The 22,839-nt window shown below is 50.1% G+C and overlaps 1 long non-coding RNA gene across 2 annotated transcripts in view; it reads right to left on the minus strand.

Moving 5' to 3' along the window:
• Window positions 1-622: 622 nt before the first annotated feature.
• LOC109318655 overlaps window positions 623-22,839 on the minus strand; it is a 36,096-nt gene continuing 13,879 nt past the window's right edge. Inside the window, exons 1-4 of one of the 2 annotated variants that reach the window (XR_002103294.1) lie at window positions 15,630-15,763; window positions 6,563-6,731; window positions 5,287-5,438; window positions 623-4,460 (exon numbers count right to left, since the gene is read on the minus strand). This is a non-coding gene — a long non-coding RNA (uncharacterized LOC109318655). Of the gene's footprint in view, window positions 4,461-5,286; window positions 5,439-6,562; window positions 6,732-15,629; window positions 15,764-22,839 lie in introns of those variants that run through there. The other variant, XR_002103293.1, reaches the window with a different exon arrangement.

The following is a 22,839-nucleotide window of genomic DNA, read 5'->3' on the forward strand; positions in this document are numbered from 1 at the left end:
GACCATCAAGATGCTCCATGGACCTCAGGAAACAGAAGGAGTCAATACTGAGCCATATCCTGAGTGACCAAACAGGTACTCTGCGGGTCTGATATTAGTGGGCCTCGGGCTGCTTTAAAGTTCTGGTTCTCACCAGGATCCGTAGAGATCATCCTGTGTATGCCTGGTGTGAATCAGCAGCATTTTAAGTTGTTGCATTTACAGAGAGAACAAAGTTCCATTAATGTGAGGACTGATCCTTGCTTGGCTCTTCCAATTCATTATGATGACTCTGGATAGTCTTGATGTCTAGAAAATGGCCCATCCCTTGTTGAATTTCTTCCTTCTCCATTGCCTCTTGCCCTTTCAGCTGTTTCAGTTGCTCCCTACCAGATCCCAGGTGGATGAGATGGTGGTGTAAGCAGACCTGCTGCAGCTTGGAGATCTTCCCCACAGAATCCTGGTGCCTACTTCCACCCTGCCCCATGCCCCACTAGCAGCTTAGCATCTGGTGTACCTCACACTCCCCTTTGCAAGTCAGGGAGAGAAAGCTAAGCTGGGAAGAACCCCCTAATTTTGCAATTTCCCTTGCCCCTTCGCTGCACCCTCCTCCTGCCAAAGAAACTGCACACAGCACAGGGGATCACAGGAAAATACTCACAATTTATTACTCAAACAAGTCCCCTGGTGTGAGCAGCTCAAGACTCTCCCAGACACGCAGTGATCTCTTTAAATAACTACACTGCTTTCTCTCCCCACGCCAACCCTCTCCTGATGCCCAGCTATACCCCAGCCAAAATGAATGAGATTGACAGTTTGATGTTCAAGGACACACATCATCAGAGAGGGGGGAGCTTCCTTTTGGAACTGCTCTTCTTCCTCCTAGCACTGTCAGATCAAATCAGTAGTCACAAGTTTCTGGTTCCCATGTCCACCCCAGACCACGGCCTCCAGACACTTTCTGTGCTCAGTTCAAAATCCCAAGGAAGCAGCAGGAACACGCTATACGCACCCAACATGGACCCACACCAACACACACACAGCTACATTGTACAGACATTAAATCCAGGGTACTGCTTGTTTACATAGTAAGAATGATGCTAAATCCAGTATCCTTGTTCAGGAATTATTTAGACGGAGAGACCAGAGCCTGGTCTCGGTGACACTTGTGTAAAACTATAACTTTGCCATTCCTGGCAGTTGATTTATTCCAGATATACCCAAGTTTCCCCCTGTTGTCTCCTTGCAGCACAGTCCTGGCAGACAGATGTTTTACAAGTTTAACAGCCCAGGAGGGAGGGCAGAGACACAGTTGCTTGCTCTGAACCTGGGATGTGCTTGGGAAAGACTGATTAGTTCTGAAAACATCTGGCTTGGTCCCACTGACAAAGCACTTGTGGAATGGCCAATGAAATATGATTTTAGCGGCTGGTATTTCAAGTTTGAAACTGATGCTTTGTCCCTTTTGCAGTCTGTGATTCTAGGTGTCCCCCTTTAACAATGGCAGGAAATATCACATTGTAGATCAAGTAGTTCTTGAAATGGCAGCTACCAAAAATCAGAATGGAAATTAAGAAGGGTAGGGTGGGGGAGGAAGGCAAAACGGTAATTGAATGGTATGATTGTAAAAGACTGGGTACAATGATCTTTCCCAGATAGAAATAAGTGCTTTATACCTCTAGAAACCTGAGAGCCCGGATTGGTTAATAGCATGGGGTGTATGGCTGTGAGACATTAATATATAAAATCCATGTTGAGCCTTCAGGGGTTGCTCAGTGGGTCTGTATTTTTTAAATACTTATCCAATCCTGAATATAATCAGCACTTTGGACCAGTGACATGTTTATAACCAGAGTGAGATTTGTGGGTATATGCAATCATTTTATAAATGACTGAAATTCCCAGGTAAAAGGAGCTGGAGAATGACAGAGTGTTGTTATCTCTGTGTAGCACAGTGGATGTTTGGTGCCCGTGGAAGTATTTCATTCTTTGGGTTTTATATTCCTTGGCCAGTTCAACAGAGGCACCTGTAGCATTGATGACCGTGACCTGCTGTAGCACTGAGATTCATCCTGATCTAACAGCAATACAGTTGAACACTTCAGGGCCCAATTCCGGCAAGGCAGGAGCTGCCCAGAATCAGGCCAGGAAGCATCACCCCAGAAAAACCAGGCAGGAAAAAGAGTTTTAGGATAAGTTACCGAGTTAATGACATGGGATAGATATACTTACCACACAGCCCCTAACTGCACGTGGGAACCTGGAGAATCACCAAAAACTCAGATTGGTAGGGCCAGGACAGGCAGCCATAGGCTACCTGCCCTTAGGACTGGCAGAAGGTGGAAAGCCAGAAATATGGTACTGTTCAACCTTGGGAGATGGGGGACAAAACCAGCATGGGCTTTTGAAATCTGAATATTTTAGCTGTGCAGCAGGGAGGGGGTAGGCTCCTATGGGGCAGCTGGCAGCCTTGTCAAAGGGAATACTCACTGATGAGAAGCTGGGGTGCCCAGAGGGAGAAATGGCAAGGGAAGGGAAGGCCTAACTCCAGGCTAACTCATTCCCCACTCTATCATTCATTAAAGATGGAGAATCTTTGCGGGATTGTCCCATGACTAGGGCTGTTCTCCTGGTGTCTGTACACACCCACTACTGGAAACAAGGCCAGTGGCAGTGAGTTCTGCTTGGTGCTTAGTGCTCATTTCTGTTAAGCCAGGTATCCCACAACTCTTTGTCATGCTCATCAGCTTGGTCCTGGCTGCCAGGTGAATGGTGGGGAAAAGCCAGAAGCTGCTCTGTAGGAGCTCAGTATGAGCTCCCTTGCAGACTGGGAAGCTGCGCATGGTCTTGTCAGCTGGGCCCTGGTCTGTGCTCTGTGTTTGGCCAGTGTCCTACCTACTGGGGCCCTGCTCCATAACTGGGGCTCCCAGGCCTTCTCACACTGCAAACACATGCTAAGGGGCAAGCAGGTCATCAGGTTTCTCTGCACCAGAGCTCCCTCCTGTGCCCATTGCACCCTACTAGCCCTGAGCCCCACCTCATGCTCTGCAGTGAGATCACAGCCCAACAGCTTCTCTGGGATCCAGGCAGGAGATCCTGTGCCTTTGATGGAAAGCAGGTATTCAGTCCCTGCCCAGGCTTCGGTGCCACCTGCAGATCAGCCACGGCAAGCTTGGTACGCAAGGGATGGGAACAGGTGGGTGAGCTGAGCCCTGTGTAATACATCAGCTGTTCTGCAGAGGGCAGCATGTGGCCAGGTCCTGGAAGCCTGTGTTTAGGAAGCACAGTCCTCGGCTCTGAGCCCACCGACATTATGCTGACCCTGTTGCCTACCTCAAGTCAGGTCACCCTCCCTCCACTCAGAGTTCACTACAGTATTGGTCAGTCCCCCTGCCATGCACTGCAGAGCCCAGCGGTCCCTTCCTCTTGTTCCTGCCTTCATTGGTTACAGAGCAAATGCTGTGGCTACAGAGCAGGGTCTGCTTCTCAGGGCCAGCAGTGAAAGAAGTAGCTCTGCACAGTGTTCCCCTTGCCTGGACTCTAACAGGAACCCAGGTTGGGAGTCGGTGCCAGGCCTGGGACAGAAGTGGGGAGGGGTATGGCTGAGGCCACCTCACCAACAAGCTCGGTGCACTGGCACCGGTGGCCTGCCCGGACTGGTTGGCTGGCTGTTGGGAGACTGAGGTGACACTGCCAAGCTTTATCCCCTCAAGCTGGAAAAATGCAAAAAACAGAGTCCAGGGCAGGGCATTTATCTAACCCCCTCCCCCCCACCACATACACGCACATACATGGCAAGGGTTACAGTGGGTCCCTGGATCAGTGGGACCGTGCCCAAGAACGGTCCCCGACTCCTGCTTCTTAGAGAAAGGCTTCTCCATTGGGACACAGAGTGGAACCCGCACCATGTTCCCCTCTCTGGACCATTTCCCCAAATCTTGTCAAGAGGCCTGAAGAAGGATACTGGATCATGAGAGAAAGAACAAAGAAATTGCTCCCAAAATGTCACAGTGGACAGTGCCCTCACATAAAAATAGCTACTCCCCTCAGCAATTCCTAGGGCAAGGCTGCCTCTGAGCTGCTTGACTGTGCAGGTGTGAAGACAAGAAGCTATCCCCCAAAACAAAAGCCCTTGGTCCCTTTGTTTGTTCCCTTAAACACCACAGAAAAAATGGTTCCCTGCAGGGATTTGTCCCAGCTGCACCAGACTGGAGGGGCTTACTCCCCTTTGGCTGCTCCATGTCCCTCCTCTGCTCCCCTCTTCCAAGGAACACAAGATGTTCTTGCTGCATAGCACCAAGGAAAACCCAGCAAACTCCAGGCCACGCCAGTAAAGCTTGGTTGATGCTCGGCAGTCTCCTCTTTCCCTGCTGGTCAGAAATGTGCCCACGGGAAGTGTTAAGACGTGTCCTTCAGCTCTGGGCTTTGGGGCTGTTGAGGGGGCACCTCTGTGGTCGGGGACTGCATTTCTTGGGATCTGTCTGTGAAGAAAGCGGGAGGGATAAATGCAGTGAACAAGCCTGCAGGTTGGGCAGCTTGCTGAAGAGATGATACAGCACAAGCTTCCTCGTTCCCAGCGCCCGATTCCTGGGCAGCCCAGCAGCTTAGGTTTCCAGCTCCTGGGCAGCCCCACTGCTGCAGCCCCCACTGTCTCCAGAGCCCCTGCCTACGGATGTCCTCATTACCCCAGCAATTTCCCTGCCACAGCCCTTAATCCCTAAGCAGCCCATCCTTATGCCCTGCCTCAAAGGGCCCATTTCCTGGGCTTATTCAGTCCCTGGTGTCTTGGCACAGGCAGCCAACAATGCCAAATGTGCTGTTCCTCAAACAACCGTGCCTTTGCAATCCCCACACAGAAAGAATTAGCCAGTAGGGCAAGAAAGCTGAACACTAGACTGGGGGGAGAACGGCTCTAGGAAACGGTCTGGGTAGTCCTGTAGGAAACCCACAAGCCATGGTCACTACTCCAACTGGCAGCTCACTGCATCAGGGACTCGTGCTCTGTGTTTCTACAGTGCCCAGCACCACAGGTGTTGGTCCAGGACTGAAGCTGCTGATTGACAGGATACAAAAACAATAATTACAGAGGTGCCTATTGGAATACATAGCAACTCTCTTCCCAGAGAGGGGATGCCACTTGATTGTAAGCCAGCAGACTCAGTCCCTTGCTCCAACCACTGTGCCGCATTCCTGAGACACCATGACACCTGCTCCATCTCCTCTGTTTCTGGTGGCTCCATAAGCAAGGGTCCTCAGGCCTGCACTTCCCAACCCCCAGCAGTGCCTGGCCCAGGGCCTGGTACATACCTGCGTTTAGAGACATTTCTGCTAGTTTGAGAGGGAGGTCAGAAGGGCTGACACCGGCCGGTGAGCCCAGGATGTCAGGCAGGGCGTTCCTTCGGCCAGTCCTCCCAGAGGATGCAAAGTCCAACACGGGCTCCACCTCAGTCATGCTTTCCCTAGAGCAAGATGGCACATCCAGGTCAGACTGGCACCTCCCCCTGCTCTTACACAGATTCCCTGGCAGAATCTCTGACCCAGGAAGGTGCTGCGCCCTCAGGCAGGCGGCAAACACTGGTCTCTAATTCTGGAGCTGTGGTTAGTTATTCTGCCCCTGCACAATGCCTACAGGCGCCCTAGTACAACAATGCTCTCCCCACCAGCACACGAGCTTGCAGGCACATGCAAGTGCATGATGAATACTGCCTGGCAGTAACGCACATGGAAGAGACAGTTTCTAACCCAGGCTGGGAAAGAAAACTGCCTCAGCCTCTCCACACTCCTGCCCGGCCTTGGCCCACCCATCTATAAAAGGCATCTCAGTAGGCCCCGAAGGGTTGTAGCAGGAGAGCAGAGCCTTGCCAGGCTGAGGCAGCAGCAGCAGCATTCCCCCACCAACCAGGGGTTGAATCAGGGATAGAAGCAGGTATTTCTAGCCAACAGCTAAAGAACCAGGCTCTGTGGCTGGGGTTGTAGTGGACTCAGACCCTCTGGACAGTGGGCACTGAGGGGAACTCTTTTAACACAAGCTGAGCCATGCCTAACTTGGGTGTTGGACTGCTTGGACAGGAGACTGCCTGGTGACATTGGACCTCAGAGTCATGAGCTGTGGTCACTCAATTCCCACTATTAACCCACTGAGGAGTGGAGATCTGGGCATGCACAGCTGGCAGTGAAGATGACCCTTCCCTTGTTTCCAACTGATGAGGGGTCAAGCAGACTCATCTGGCCTTGAACTCTGTCATTCATGTCAGGCTGGAGTTAAGTAACTTGTAAACAGATACTGTGGCATGCATGTCTGGCAGGACAGGGGGTTGTGGCAGGGCTCCTGGGTACTTCAAGAGCATGCAGGCAACAGCTGGCTGCATAGCAACCCACTAATCTGCATTGTTGAAGACGGCAATGGGTAGGGGGTCCCCACTGAACCAGGCTCTGAGCCTGATAGGTCTGCTCACGGCCTCTATCTGAGCCTTCCTGCCAAGAGCAGCCTGGAGCTTGCAGCACAGAAAGTCCAGAGCCAGGGCAGTGCGTGTCCTAGCTCACCTGCTGCACGACACTGGAGGCACAGGAGGAGCAGCCTTACCTGTGGCCTTCCGGAGTGGGCTGGCTCTCCTTCTCCAGGCTCCCAAGGGTGGGGTCTCCCCCTCCAGACGTCTTTCAGGCTGTGGAGTTACTTCCCCAAGAGAATCTGGTACTCAGGCCTGGGTCTGTTCTCAGCACGGTTATCCTTTGCCCACAGAGCGATGCAGCAGCTGCTTGTGCAAAGAGACAGTAAGAGACCTCGGAGCAGTCACAGGGACACCCATGCACCACAGAGTGACAGCTGCCAGCCACGGCTGCTGCAGAGCCAGCTCTGCCAAGCCCTCCACACACAGTCCCAGCTCCACCTCTCTCCACACCCCTGTTTCAAATCACCGAGTTCTTCTTACCCCGACTTCACTAACCCCTCTCCTCTCCAGCTCAGATGAATGTGCCCTAGAAAAGGCTGAGCGGGGGGCTTTACATACTACACTGGAAAAAAGGGGACTTGCTTCAGCTGGTGTGTTCCTCTCAGCACTTCTAGTCCACCGCATGGACAATGCAGTGCCTCTGTCAGGCCCTGCTGAGGAAACCGTCCCACGGTGAGAGGGTGCCTCAAAGCAATGAGCCTAGCTGTGAGTGAGTACAGGATCATTTAGGTTGGGGAGTCAAAGGCAGCCAAATGCAATGATAGCCTTTTTTGTTTTTGTTTTTGTTGTTGTTGTTTTTTTGCACCGGTCCTGGAAGCACTGCAATACCAGGTCAATGCATGGAGTGGATGGAGCACGCTCCGGTTCCACCACCCAACACCAAAAAGAATTTGCTCAATATAGACCTCCTGTGGAGGACATATCAGAGGGCCGGGAGAGGCTGCAGGGCCTGCAAACTATGCCTGATATTAGCCTAAAGCCAAGATGGTCATGATAAATGCAATGATAGCCATGTCACCTCCCTGGGCGGTGCTGGCTGAAGGAAGGGTGTGCCCTCACTGAAGAGAGCCACGCAGGCCGGGGCAGACCAAGGACTTAGTCACAGGCAGTACAGGATCCTGGGACAATTCCTGCTGCATCGTCTGAACTTTTTGGCAAGCACAGAGCTGTAGCAACAGGCACTATCAAGAGACGGTCCATTTCTGTCTCTGGCAACTAGAAACTGTCCTGGTCAAGCCTGACATGACAGATTCGTGCATGAACACTGAGTGAGTAAAAAAAGCCACCAATGCTTCAGCAGGACACTGGTTTGTTGCCGGTGTTGCTGGTGCTAATTGCAAATGCAGAAGAGGGGCTGTGAGAGCTCTTTAGGGCTACGTGTGTGTGTACAGCACCTAATACAGAAATAGGGCTCCATCCCTGCTTGGGCCTCTAAATACCTCAGCATGGACCACTTTGCACCCCGACTTACTGGGTTAATCTCTGCCTCTGCCCCTGCCAGCCAAACAACCAGCAGAAGCTCAGCAAGTCCAAAAGGAGAAGGGGGAAGAGCTCTGCTTCTAGGGTCCAGTCCTCCAAGATGCTGAGCTCCTTTGTCACTAATAGCAGACAGGACCTTGCAAGATGAAGCCCTGACTGAGCCAGTGACTCGAAGAGCCTGGGAGACAAGACTGACAACAAGGGACAGAGTGATGGCTGGGAGACACAGACAGACAACTGGAGGTGACACTGTGGCAGGCAGGAGAGAGAGCAGTGGAAAGTAACCAGGGAGCCAGGGCAGGGACTCTGCAGCAGGCACCTCTTGCCTTGGATAGCACAGAACAACACCCTTTTAAATCAGGGACACAAAATGCTCACAGGTTTGAGACCCCTATGATGGAAAGGGTTGGAGGTGAGACTGACCAATGCATACAGACAGGCAGGCAGACACGCACCCTGCCCTGCTGGAAGCCGAGCTGTCCGATCAATGTGCTTTCGCCCAAAATGTCCCTTTCACTAATGTGCCAAAAGTCGCCCTTTGGCACTTGATAGAAAGTCGAACAGAAGCAGGCTGCTCATTTGCTGGGAGTGCTCGCAGGGTGCCGAGCACTGTCCCTGCTCCCCACACCGACACTGGAAATAGTAACATCAGCTTGGCCGCACGTCATTGCTAATCCTCCCCACGGCAAGTGCTCACGCTGATCGGGGCTGATGGAAAGTTGAGTGAGCGATTTTGGGGGTGGAGGGGAGGATCAGTATGATGGCACCCAACATCAAAAGCAAAAGCAGTAACACTGCTAATCTCAAGAGCATGAGTCACCACAAAACCAGCGGTCTGCCAGTTGCTGTCCTTTTCCTGCCCAAGACCAGGAGGGCACTGATCATTTCCTTTCCCACTGTGATTGCAGAGGATGGCTGAGTCTCTGACTGCGGGGCAATGTCAGTGTAACTTTCTGCACCTCAGGGTATGCCAAAGGGGGATGGCAAAGCAGAGCTGGCCTGCACGGTGGCTACTGGAAACTGTGTAAGGAGACAGCCTTTGTCCAGATGCCAAAGTCAGGCAAAAATGGCTGCTCACAGGAATGTTTCAATGCCACTCAGAGCATCCAGGCGTGCCCATGTACAACAGCAAAGACATCCTAGATACTTTCCCTCTGAGGATCCCAAAGCCCCCCAAACTCAGCAGCCTGAATGAAAAGCTCTTGTACCGTTCTAAGGAATAAAGGGTGAATGCAGCAAGACCCCAACCTAGGTCAGGCTGAGACAGCAGCAGACCACAAGGTACAAAATGACTGTCAGTCTCACAGCCTTGGATCCATCAGGTGTTCACTGCTGAGAAGCTGACTGATCCAGCATTAATCACTGGACCTCAAGAATGAATGATAGCTTACGACCGCTCCTCCAGCAGCTGCTTCTTCTCAGGAGCCCTATCTGGCACAGCCAGGTTCATGGCTGGGGAGTAGCATTGCGACTTGTTGTTAGCAGATCATCACCTGTAACCTAAGTCAGTGATTCTCAACCTAGGTGCCAGGGAACCCTGGGATGCCACCAAATCCTGTAAAGGGTGCCACGAGGTATGAGGAGATAAGCAAGGTGTGAAGAGATAAGCACATAAGCTAAGTAGATAAACACAGGCTAAGGCTTGTCCTTGTCCCTGCCATCCCCAACTACCCAGCCCTGCTGCAAGGGGGCAAGCACTGTAATATATAAAGTCCTTTCTAAACTCGGGTACCACTCCATTCACAAAAGTTACAGTCCGAAAAGGGTTGAGAACCACTGTTCGAAGTGTTCAAGGAACAGCACACCAAGCTTCCCCAGCCCCCAACCTCTCCAGGTATGTAATACAGGATATAATTAGAGCCACCACGAGAAGGCACTTGACTGCCAAATTCCCTTGGGTACCCCAGTGTGGATCTGAAGCACCTCTATTGAAGACAAAGGAATACTGCAGATTTACATATCAGTAACTGAAATCATTGTTTAGTCCTCTGTGGGTATGTAACATCTTTACTCTCCCCACCTTTTAATCTCAGGACCTGACCCCTTACAGAAAGGATGTGAAACAGAGCAAGTCATCAGGTTCTCTTGAAAACCGCACTCAGCAAGGGCAGCCACCGTGTATGGTGGAGCTACCAGACAGGCCCTTTGAAGGTCACAGACACCTGGGCATAAATTAGAGCAGTCCTGAGGCTGCTCTGAATTGTCTTCAGGACTAGACTTTTCCTCATTCAGCTCCTCCCTTTCCTCCTGACTGGGTCCATCCCTGAGCAAAGACCCTCTCCTAGGAGTGTGCTGGCTCTAGGAGGGTAATGGGGACAAAACACCATGTGTACTAACATCAGCCCCCTGAAGTTATCAATACTGCCCTCTTTATGTGGGGCAAGGGGAAGGAAGGGGGCTGCTCTGTGTGAGAAGCACCCTGGAGCTGCCAAGGGCCCTTCTTGTTCCCTTTACAAACCATTTCAGCTGAAGGAGATAACCAGAGAGGTGGCTTATTTGGATCACACCCAGGAGTCACAAAGGAACTGGAGAGGGACCTTCCCCAGACTGCCAACCCCAAAAGGACTTCATGAGGTCCCTCTTAACCCTGCTTTCCTATGAGCCTAGGGCTTTAAAAGCAGAACAGTGGAGTAAGATCAGGAGACTGACAAAATAATAAAAGCAAGGTCATTTCTCTTTGCCCCCAGCTTCAGAGCCTTTAGGTCCATTCCCAAGTTCCTTCTGCCTACCAGGAAGGTTGGGAACTAGATTTCTTTCTTCAACTGAAAACTGAACTTCTCACACAGTCTTATGATCCCAGAAGCTGGGGCCTTAAGAAATAAAGGGAATAGCAAGATACTCGCAGTAGAATCACAAGAGCTGGCAGCATCACTTTCATCTGCCCTCACAGGCCTTTGGGATGCTCCGCACTACCATAACCAAACTGTGTTGTAGTACTCCTGCCTTTGCTTTACTTGCAGGGCCCTTGTGGCAGCTCCCTCAATAAAGCCGTATTTCTCCAGGAGGAGTCCTTCTCTTGCATTCTCATCCTCTGTGGCCCTGAGCGACAACTGCTCTGACACATCATATGCAGGAGTGCAATGGGAACAAAGATAATACTCTGCCAGCCCCTACTCCAGCCACCTCCATGCCTCTTTCTTTTCCTCCAGCCAAACAGTACTCGCTGGCAATCAGCCCCTGGGGGGAAAGGCAGCTGGAGCCAGTCCCACCATCTCCTTTGCAGTGTTGGGAGCAGAAGCTCACTTCGTGGGGATACAGGGCTTTGTTGGTGCCATGCTGGTAATTACCCAGGTGTAGCATGAAGTAAAATGTGTCCTATTAGAGCAGAACAGATGGTTAAATAGATGAAGGTGGCAAGCTCATTAATTTCCCATCCGTATCCCTGCTGCTCCAGCTGCTGCTGGCTCCATGATTTGCAGTGAGATGAATGCCTGACACACTAAGGTTTGATCAGTCATTGCCAGCCAGGGTGAGCAGTCCTGCCTACCTACACTCACACATGCAATCATGCCCTAGCACACTACTGCTTAATCTTAGGCTGCAGGGTTATTTGTGGGGCCTGTGCAGAGCACACAGTCTAGCTGGGGTGCCCAGAAGCTTGAGGTCATTGCCACTGAATTAAATTAGGGCATTGCATCCTTGTTCCTGCCTCCTCCCAGAGCCAGGCTCACTGCTCTGCTGGCAATAGGGAACTGGATGAGCAGCTTGTGCTGAGTATTGGCAGTGGCAGCAGGATGCAGGGAAAGCTGCTGGTTGTTGTGGAAGCTGACAGTTTAACCAGATTCAAAAAGGGATTGGACATATTGGAGGAAAGGGGCATCAGTAGCTATTGGGCCTTGAAGTTAGAGATACAGCCTCTGAATCAGAACTTCTTAGACCTTAAATGCTGGAGGCTGAAAGTGAGAGAGGAAAAGTGAAAAAAACTCTGGCTATACCACATTCGAGCTTCATTTCAGCATTCACTTTCTGCTGCTGTGTAACACGGGATACTGGGCAAGATGGACCTATGGACTGCTGTTATGATATTTGAGGGCAAAGCTAATAAAGGTGTTAATTAGCAGCCCTAGGTTTTACTAGGAATCTATTCCCTGTGTGACCAGTCTGTAGGCTGTAAGCTAATGCTACTCCAGCCTCCCTTCAAAAGACTTTTGCAGGGCTCTGTGGGAAGGGTAGGGGGGTTGAGGTTTTGGCTTGTACTGCCCCCAGCTCCACCATATGTAGGGGCTTTTCTAACCAGTCTGGACTGGCAGTTGGCAGTCACCCTGCTGTGAATGAGGAGTGGGGCAGAGAAGCAGGAGAAGCTGGGGTTTGGCTCACCCAAAGGCCTGGACCAGGCAGGGCTGCACATTAGTGTTCAGGACCCACTCCAAACTGCTCATCGACTATACAGTGTTGCATGGTCCAGGATAGTCTCCCTGAGCAGCCCTTGGTGAATAAATCCTGCTGGATGTGATGGATTGAGCCTCTTGGCTTAGCTCCTGAGCACAGCAGAGCAGAGCCAAGCCTTGTCTGCAGTGGCTATGAAAGGGCAGGCTCTGCTAAAGCTGGTGGACACAAGCAGACCCTGGGCGCGCTCTGGCTCTCACCACATAGGACTTTCCCAAGCCCAAGCCCAGATTGACACAGAATGAACTGCTGATTACAAGGCACCATATTACCTGCACGGAGCCTTCTTAAGACAGGTTCTTGCTCCCTACTTCTTGTGCAACATAACTTCGTTCTAACTGAGGAGTGACTCCATAGGAAGCTGCAGAGGGAGCATTACAGGCAGCTCTTCCTCTAAGACACCTGTGCAGGCCTTCATTCATGGTCAAGGTACTGACAAGGCTAGGCCTTGGACTAAGGCATGGCAGCAGGCTACAAAAGCATGTGGCTGAGGTCTTGGCTCTGCTCCTGATACTTTGTGGGCCTTTACATGAGTTACAGTAAGAATAACCTTTCCTTTTCTACCTGATCTAGTTAAGCTGTGAGACCTCTGGCACAAGGCTGTCCACTATACTGCATCTGCAGTGCCCACACAATGGATCCCTGACCTCAGCCAAGCTTTAAGTGCTGCTACAGTCGCATGAACCATTTGGTGGTGATGGGAGCCAGCACTAGTGCCACCTCGGACACATGGTTACTTTAAATCTAGGGCTTTGGGAAACTTTTTTTCAACCTTCCCAAGATGCCTTCTCTGCAATTGAGGTCAATATGGGTCACACTACATCAGGATGTACATGATAGCAAACCTACCCGGGCTTTTAACATGAAAAAAAGGACAGGGAAGGTACAAACCCCAGGCTCCAACCCCCAAAACATGGATGGGTCTTTCAACCCAGGTCCATTTCCCTCCTGAGGGTAGGGAACCAGACCCCCGTATGACCTCCTTTCTCCACAGCTGCCCAGTCACGCAATCCTAAGGCTCTTCCCCACAGGATCACCCTTGTGCAGCAAACACTCCCAGTTTCCTTTCTGTAGGTAGCTGCCCTTTTACATTCAGCTGCACAAACAGCTGCTGTCTTGTGGCGACCATATTTTGGCACACCAGTGTCTGGCTGCATCTCCCTCCTTCCCAGCTGGCAGCATGTGCTCCCTTATTACTGAGGAGGTGACACAAGCTTAGACATTCCCTTTAATAGATCCCATTTTTTCAAGGGTAATTACCATCCAGGATAACAGCCACCTCCCCAGGTATCTCACAGCCTTTGGAGGTTTGTTTGTAGGAAAAATAATTCCTTGGAAGTTGCTCTTGCTTTATGTTAGCAAGTAAAATAAACTCTGTGTAGTAGCTCAGAACCCATATTCTGCCAGAGCCGAATCTCTGTGGCCTGGCACTTTGCGGTGTCCTTTCTCCAGTGCAAAATGCTGCTGTTCTGATCGGTGATCATGCCGGTTTCCCTCCAGTCCTGCTCCACTGTCTCCAGACACTCCTGATTTCTTTGGGTGTAAACTAAAGACCAAAGTGTGCCCCATTTGGATTCTAAATTTGGCAAAGTGATGCCATGGGGATTCTGCAGGTCCCCACAATGTCTGATGACCGTCATGCAGGCCAGGAGGACATCCATCAGCCCTTTTTCTCCCTCTAACTCAGGGGCTTGTCTACATAGCACTTAGCAAAATTATTGCTGTAAGATAATTTCCCTCCCTTTCCTTGCAAATCCCTTCGCTTCAATTGCTGGAGCCTGGGCTAGAGAAAAGAATCACTTGCAATCAAATCGAAAGCAAATGGAAGCCACTGTCACTTTTTTGATACCACACAGACATGGAGCAGGTTAGCTGGGAGAGATACTTAGGGTGCTGAAAAGAGAGTTGGTAACAGCTAAGCCTGTAGCCAAAAGAATCGTATTGCAAGGCCTGGCTGGCACTGGGAGTCTCAAAGCAAAATGCAAACAGGGAATTGAGATTTGCAACACACTCCTGAGGTGGGCAAGTGAATAACCCCCATCTTACAGCAGGGGGAACTGAGGCACAGGCCAGAGAAGTGACTTGCCCAAGGCAATCAGTGTTGGAGCCAGGAGGAGCATCTGGAAGCCCTGGCTCTCAGTTGCTTGTATCTTCACTCAGCTACCTGGGCTTTACTGTGCTTGCCCAGAGACTGGCTGGACCCAGCTGCAGGTGCTTAGCTAAATCTACTTAATTTAACCTAAGTAGAATCTAATGAATTAATACACATGTACAGGTAACAAAAACAGCATTGGTTTTTCCAGACCAAAACTAGTTCAGCAGTGAGGGAGCAGGGTGAGGAACTGCTGGCTGCTTTTCCAAGGGGAGTATGTGCCTTTAAGGCTGAAGTCTTCTCTTCTCCGCCTGAAGATTTTAACTAGTAATGGACAGCCAGACAGAGGGAAGCAGTCAGATCATCTTTTCAGTGACTATTCAAGGGTATAAATCCCTTCCCAGATTGCCACACACACACACTCAGATGCCTGCATGAGGAGCTGATGATTTCCATTAGCAATCAATCACTCACCTCAAAATTTATAGATCTGAATTTACAGAATTATAGAGATGGACACCTTCCGCCTGTGCAGAGCCACCTGCATGGGAGCGAGGCATGGAGACCTGGGACTGCCGCAGGCACTGCTCAACAGACTAGAGACTGCTCGAGCCCGATTGCTTGGCTTTGGGTGTGCCCTAATCCCTCTCTGGCCACAGACCTACTGGGTGGCTGGGCAAGCACTGCCAGGCAAAGCATGGACATGGGCATAATGCAAAACTCCTCTTCCTGGCGGTCTGGCAGCTCTCTAGTGGCATGCAGAACCAATACACAGTAGGTGAGGAGCCCAATCCTCTGGGGTCCAGACTGCTCTTCAGTCCCCCTGAGCTCAGCACCGCACAGGACAAGACTGGAGGAGGGAAACTGGAGACTGATCCCATATTAGGGCAGATGGAGGGCTAGTGTTAGCAAAACCTATTCATTCAGCTATGGGTGCAGAGTCCCCTGGCAGGTCCTAGCAGACATCCAAAACACTCGAGGGCAGAGATGCAAGAGGAGGGGCTTTGTGGGACAAAAGGTCCCTCCCGGTGGACTCAGCTGAGCACCTGCCAGGTTTCCTGAGAAATTCCAGGAAAGCAGCTGCTACCACTTGGGCTGGAGAGAATGACCTGGAGAGGCCTGCGGGAAACAGGAGCAGAAGGAAACTCTGCTCTGGAGCTCAAGGTGACTGAACAGCACCCATACTCTAGCCAAACGGTCACAAGCCTGGCCAGGGGCCAAGCAGACAGAAAGGACACACTCACCCGCATGGTGCCCGCTGCCCTGGTACTGCGCTTACTTCGAAGCAGTTAAACCAGAGGTTCCCAGCTCTTTGAATGCTGTGTCTCTCACCTGAGCAGGCAAGAGAAAAGTATCAGGGAGCCCACAGAGGAAAAGCAACCTTGTCCTGTGCAGGCGTGCGAGGGGAGGGAGTCAATGATTAACCCAGGGTGTGAGGCACTGGACTGGCACATCACAGTCACACTGCCTGCCCACAAAAGAATCAAACTTGCTCACAGCCGCTGGCTGGCACAGCAGCTGACCCATGCCCAGCATGTCTTCTAGCAGGAAGGAGAGGAGGTGCATTAACCATCGAGATGGATGCCTTCTTGTTTTCCTGAATTTATCAGTGGGCCCTTTGCAGGTGGGGAAACTGTAGGACTCCAGTAAACGCCAAAAATAGAGATCCTGGCCCTGCGTAACTAGCACTAAGGCAGATAAGACCAGAGCCAGGGGTCTGAAATTATCTAAGGCAGAGCCGTGCCAGTGAACACAGCCAAACTGGAGAGGCCACAATGTGCATGTGTGAGTACCTGCGCTTGTGTGCACATAGGCATATTTATTTACAGAAGTGTGTGCTTGGGTGGGGAGTGTGTGTATCAGACCACATGCAGTGCACATCCAAGACTGCACACAAATGCAAGTGTGCATGCCTTTCGATGTACATGTATGCACACCTGTTCGTTTCTGTCCTTGCATGTGGGATGCTGTGCCAGTTTCCTTTATTATATCAGGTATTTAATTGTTCTAGTTGCAGCTGTTTGCTCTATCCAGTCTGCATTTGAGTCTATTATGTTTTACCTTGCATTAAGCAACTAACCAGCTGGGGTGAATCATCTATATTGTGACCAGGATAATAAATCCATTCATAGCCCATCTGCAAATGCCAGCTAGGAACGAACTACAGCTTCTCCCATGCAACAGTTCGGTATCCTGTGGGCACAGGAATCACCCAAGCAGTCTCTCTGATCTCAAACCACCAGGCTGGACAGGAGCTATGGCATTTGCACAGAGCAGAGTGTAACCCACATTGCAAGGCTCCAGAAACTCAATGCGTTTCCATAGCAACCATTTGGGAGCATAGCCTGGCTGCTGCCAGCATTGAATCAGGCCCTTGCACGCTTCCTTTTGCACGCAGATGGAACCAGACACACAAACATACTGTGCATGGCCATGCCATTCCCCTTCTTAGCCCTTCCTGTGGGCCGAGGTAGCCAGGTTCAGGTGGCGTTACTAATCCATTAGGATCCACGTGGATTCAAAACCCCCTCCTTCGGTGGTCTTTGCCTGAATCCTGTCCAGAAGCTGTCCTGTCCCCTAGAAAACCATTGGGTAAAAACCAAGCTGGTACTGAGACTTGATGGACGCCAGCTGAGACCTGAATCTGCTTTGTAAGAATAGAAACCCTGTGGGACACATCCCCAGTGCTTTCCTTGTTGCTGCCAGCTGAAACAGAAATAGCCAGGGGAGAAAAAAAAAAACCCTGTTCCAAGCAGGTTCCCAACTGGCTGTCACCAGTGTAGGTGGGCTGGTTGGTATGGGCATGATGGGATCAGAAGGCTTTGCAAAAGCTCAGTGAAGCAGTGCTTCCCTCTGGAGGCAGCAATCTTGTGCTCCACAGTCTAAGCCTTCCTTAATAAATCTAGGTCTCCCATTGCCCAGAAAACCCTATGAATGGGATCTAGGTGGCAAGGGTATTGTTTAGTTGCGCTTTGCCTGATTCTGCAGACAGCCTGAGTCTTCAGTAGCTGATATGGGAATGGGGATTTATAGACTCTTAGACTCATAGAAAAGCAGGGCTTGAAAGGATCTCCAAAGGTCACCTGGTCCAGTCTCCTGCCTGAGGCAGGATCATTCCTATCCAACCCAATCCTATACAAATCCACTGCCTAATCTCTTAGCAAAACTACACAGTCAATCTGACACAACACAAAGCATAGTGTCGGGGGAAAGCAGGGGGACCACAGTGGCCAATGTCCTGCTGCTGCAGTTTGCTAGCATATGCTCAAGTGATCCAAGGAAGAGGGCCATGCCCTATGCTACAGAGGAAGCCAAAAGCTCCCCACAGTCCATATCAATCTGACCACGGGGTTAAAATCCTCCCTGACCTCGAATACGGCAACTGGTGTGACCCCGAGCAGAGGGGCAAGACCCTCCAGCCAAGAACCTTCCATCTTAAGTCCCATTCCTCTCCATGCGGTGTTCACCCCCTGAAGCCTAATTGTACTAATCTGAATGTTTCCTTGCCAATCAAAGTGTATAAGGAGAAAAAAAAAAAATCAGATGAACCTCTTAAGGCAAACTGTACAATCTACTGTGAGTGGTCTCCTGTTTTAGCATGGCACGTGGGCAGAGGAGGACTTGTGAGTGGAGCCTGGGTTGAGAAGGAAGCCATGGGGAGCCAGCAGTAGCTTACATATTAGAAGCTGCATAGCTGCATTAGCGAGGCACTTCACCCAGGCTAATTAGTCATGCTGAGGAGTGGCCTGGCCAGGACCGGGGTATTTTGGCAGAGCTCTGGGGGTCTCAGGACTGGGACCCTGCAGGTGCTGCCAATCTGACCTGAGACACCTGGGCGAAGTTCTGCAGGGCTGATAGCTGGGAAGAGCAGGGAGCTTGGGCTGGACCCAAGCTGCCTTGGCAGAGCAGGGAGGAGGGTTCAAATCATGAGAAAGGAAGAGCACAGTGAGGACCGCGCATGTGCTGCAGCCTGCAGAGCTGTCTGAGGCACTGGCTCGCACTATTCCTGGCTTTTGGCCATCCTGCAGTTTCATGACCTGTGCCGTTTACTCCACACCTTTCAGGAGGGGCAGGAAGCGAGCAGGACCCGCTCAGCTCCACCAAACTCTCTCTCCTCCCTATTGATCGCTGTCTCTTTCGCTGCATGTGGGAATGGCAGGAGCTTTGATAAATGAGCTGAAAGGTTGTCTGGCTTTGCTGTGCTTTGGTAACTGCCTCCCGCTCCTCTGTTGGGGGCTGGTTTGTACTTTCTTGCAGCTAAACACCTCAATGACTCACAACAGAGGCCCTTATGCCGTTTCGGGGCAGCAAAGCACCTACTTTTCCTTGCCAGCACAACAAAGCAGAGCAAAAGGGGAGGGAGGCAGACTGAAAAAGCAAGAATATATTTTTCCCCTTTCCCAAGATTTTCCATCAACTTCCCAATCCACAGCCCCGGCACTGCCAACTGTGTCAGCTCTGCTCTAACATCCTTTGTCCTAAACTTGGAGGCTCCAATCATGCCGTTGCCACATGAGTTCCCTTCCTCTTCACACTCCGCTTGCACTCGTTATCGGTAACGACACACCAGAGGCGAGATGGAGAACAGGGTTCAACATCTGGTGCCTGACTGCTGCTGGCAAACCAAACAGTAGCAGGAGCACAAAGTGATGCATTTCCCTAGGTCCTATATACAATGCAAATGGCTTTTTGTTCCTTTTGAATTACTACCAGATACCTCTACAGAATACTACTGCATGTACCACTGACTCTCAGAACAACACGGTCGGGAGTCTTGCATTCCTGGTAGTCACCCATGGCGGTAAAGACAAAGGTAAGGTATTACATGAAGAACAGTCCAACGCAACACAAAGACCTCAGTGGTGGAGCAGGTGGATGCAGAAGGCAGACTTCTCAACAGCTGCCAAGGCAGATGAAGACTGCAGTGGAGGAGTAACCCCAGTTGTCTTGGATCCCCTTGCCACTGGACACAGGTTTCTCTTCCTCCAAGATCCGCGCGCTTGTCGATACATAATGTCATCCTCATGTAAAACAAGACACGCACAGGCTTCTCCCACTGGTGCAACATCTACTACAATAACCAATACTAATACCCATAACTTCTACAAAGTTCTGCAGCAATGGACAACTGGTGATGGAGAAAGATGAAGTAATTGCTGGGAGTCCCCAGTCACAGATCCACACACAGGAGGCGGTCACATGATGGTTGCTTCACCCTTGGTATGGGACAGGAGGGTGATTCAGCAGCTGCGATCATGACTTAGCAGTCCTTTTTAGGATCCCCTCTACTCACCACACATGGGGAGGGGGCTGGAAAAGGTGACCCAAACACAGGCTGTCCCACTTTACCTTACCCAACTGGATAGCTGCTTCCAGAGAGATCACTCAAATTGCGGTCAAAACGCAAGATTGCCCTTTGCATCCGGGAACGTACAAACCCTACTAGATGACCCGAACACCGACAGACCTAAATGCAGAACAGCTATTGTTGCCCAGCAGCTCTTGTGACATAGCACAGATACCACTGCTCTCAGTGGGACCAGATGTGCAGACGAAAGGCAACTGAGGGAGTAAGGGGTGGCTATCTGTTCTTCTGGAACGGGAAACCTACAAATGACAGGCAAAATACACGACACTGGTTTTTGTCATTAAGAACCAGATTGTCACTCGAACGACTTCATTCCCTGTTGGTATTAATTAGTGCCTCAAGACTCTTCACCTCCAACTGACCAACAATTCGTTTGCTACCGTCATCAGTGCGTACGCCCCAACACTCAACGCCGAGGAAGAACAGAAAGAACAGTTTTATGCTGACCCTGATGCAATCCTGACTATCATCCTGAAAGAGGACACGATCTTCACCTTGGAAATGTCAATGCCAGAGTCGGCTGGGACTTTAACATGTGGAGGGGCACCATTGGGAAGTAAGGAGTGGGCAAGGCCAATTCCAATGGCATCCTTTTTCTCAGTAAATGTGCAGAGCATTAACACAAGCTTTGTCCTGAGGTCTTCACAGTTGGCGGGGAAACTATTACCAATAAGCCCACAAACTATTTCTCAAAATCTAGAACACCGAGGGAAACCCCACTGACCTATGGAGTGCCAGTATTGTCACCATTAAAAAAAAAGGGAAATAGTTTCCACAGCCAGACTTATCGAGGTATTGCCATCCTCCCTACCACTGGGAAGATCCTTGCTCAAATTCTGCTGAACTGACTGCTCCCTCTTGCCAAGGAACTCCTTCCCAAGTCTCAATGTGGCTTCAGACCACTGGGAGGCACCATGGACATGATTTTTGATGCCCAGCAAATCCAGGAAAAATGCCAAGAACACTACCAGGAACTAGTGATTTGGTGATCTTATTGATCTGATGAGCCTACAAGTCTGTTAACTGTGCGGCTCTATGGAAGATCTTAACGAAATTTGGCCGCCCAGGGATATTTATCACTATCCTAAGACTCCTTGATGACCAGATGACTGCCTCCACCCTATGCAGTGGCTCTGCTACGGAGCCCTTTACCATTCAAACTGGCATCAAGCAAGGCTGCATGATTGCATCAATTTTGTTTTCCATCTTTGTTGTGGTCACCAAGTCAGCCAAGGTCAAAGGACGCACAGGGACCAAAGGAAACGCTTCAAGGACACCCTCAAGGCAAACAAGCCTGGCACTGACACCAAAATTTGGGAAAAATTAACCTGGGACAGGGCTACGTGGGGACACCTTGTAAGAGAAGGCACATTTTACTTTGAGAAATATCATCTCATCCTGGAGACAGAAAAACAAAAGAAATGGAAGGAAAAGAAACAAGACCGAGAAATTTGTGGTCTGACCCTCCCTTTAACGACCACCTGTGGCATTTGCCAGGGAGTCTGCAGCTTTAGGATCAGCCTTCTTAGCCATCAGCAGACTCATCTATAATCTAGGGTTGCCAACTCTGACTGAAGCTATTCCAGGAGATTTTTTTTTGCAACATGACAAATTAATTAACTGTAGTGTACAGCTTGTTCACAATATCAATCTCCTGGATTGCTTTCAATAGTCACCGGGAGATCGATGCCGATTTTAGCAGAATCCCGGCCAATCCAGGAGGGTTGGCAACTCTACTATAACCCTTTGCTTGACCTATGGGAATGATCATCTTTGACTGAAAGGGAACCCGGCTGCTGCTGTCAACTACCAGATAAGTCGAGATGTCGTTATTTCCTTACACTTGTGAGCTGTATAGAATACAGAAGTCGTTTCCTACCAAATTAGGATCATTTTGGCATTAGACAATGTGGAGTCTAAACACTATAAGACTTCGGCCAACAAAAAGCACATTTGTGCTTTGGATTGGTCCCTCCAGGCTCTAGCATGGGCCAAAACACTTAAGGTTGTGGGGGAAGGCGAAAATGCTTTGGCTATATAATTTGCCACCCTGTCAAACTCTTGAGTGCTCTTGTCATTCTCACAGGGTCCGTTGATGTATGGGGACAACTCCTCAGGGCAGAGCTGGTTGGCAATTTTTTGGCAGAATTGTTCTCCATCAGAATACAGAGTCTGGTGAAAACTGAACTGTTTTGTAGGAGTGCGTCCTCTGTGGCAAAAGTTTCAATGGGAAAAAGTGTATACAAATCTCTAATATCAAAACGTTGCATTTCATTATGGTAAAAAAAAAAACAGCTTTTGACTTATCAGCTCAATTCCTTTTTGTGCGAAAAATTATATTACATTAACATTGGTTGAAGATGGTATGTCTCTGTATTTGTAAATATAGATATTTTGAGGTTTCATACCATACATTGGAGGTAATATTTTCTATTACATGGTAACACTTCAACATTATCAGGTCAAAAAGTCAAATAATTTGGTGGTAGCAAAACAAGACACAGAGATGGGTCCACATCACTTTGTTGTTGTTTTTGGAAACATCACAGCAAAGGAAATTTCAGAGCTTGATTTTGTCGTTCTGGTTCATCAAGAAGAGATGTTGCTAATGCTGGAACGTCCGGGAGAACAAAGATCCCAGTTTCCCCCTAGCTTGGGCACTAGATAATGTGGCGTTACTTCAGAGTTGCAATGAAAGCCAAACCTTGTCACGCCTATTGTCCGTGCTCATGAAACCCTGAGCTTTCCCAGCTAATGAACGGCAAGAATGCCAGTTCATTAGCTCCTACCAAGTCATTCTCTCCCCTCCCCCATGCTGCCTTGGTGCCTAGTGGGGTATATTATTATTACACAAAAAGCCTGTTCACTCTGTATGCAAAGCTAATAAAGCACAATCCCTGTGGACAGAAGATTTTGCTTTAAATCACCACATCCATAACACAGGATGTTGCATCCTTCAGGCCGTGGGTCAAATGCAAGACTTCTGTAAGTGACTCCTCTTACTGCCAGGATGTAGCTGACATCATCATGCTCCTTCCCCCCTCAAAACCTAGAAATAAACGTGTCCCTCCAAGTCCTTGTCACCC

The sequence above is a fragment of the Crocodylus porosus genome, unplaced genomic scaffold (assembly GCF_001723895.1).
Source record: "Crocodylus porosus isolate Cpor-Errol unplaced genomic scaffold, CroPor_comp1, whole genome shotgun sequence".
Taxonomy (NCBI): Eukaryota; Metazoa; Chordata; order Crocodylia; family Crocodylidae; genus Crocodylus; species Crocodylus porosus.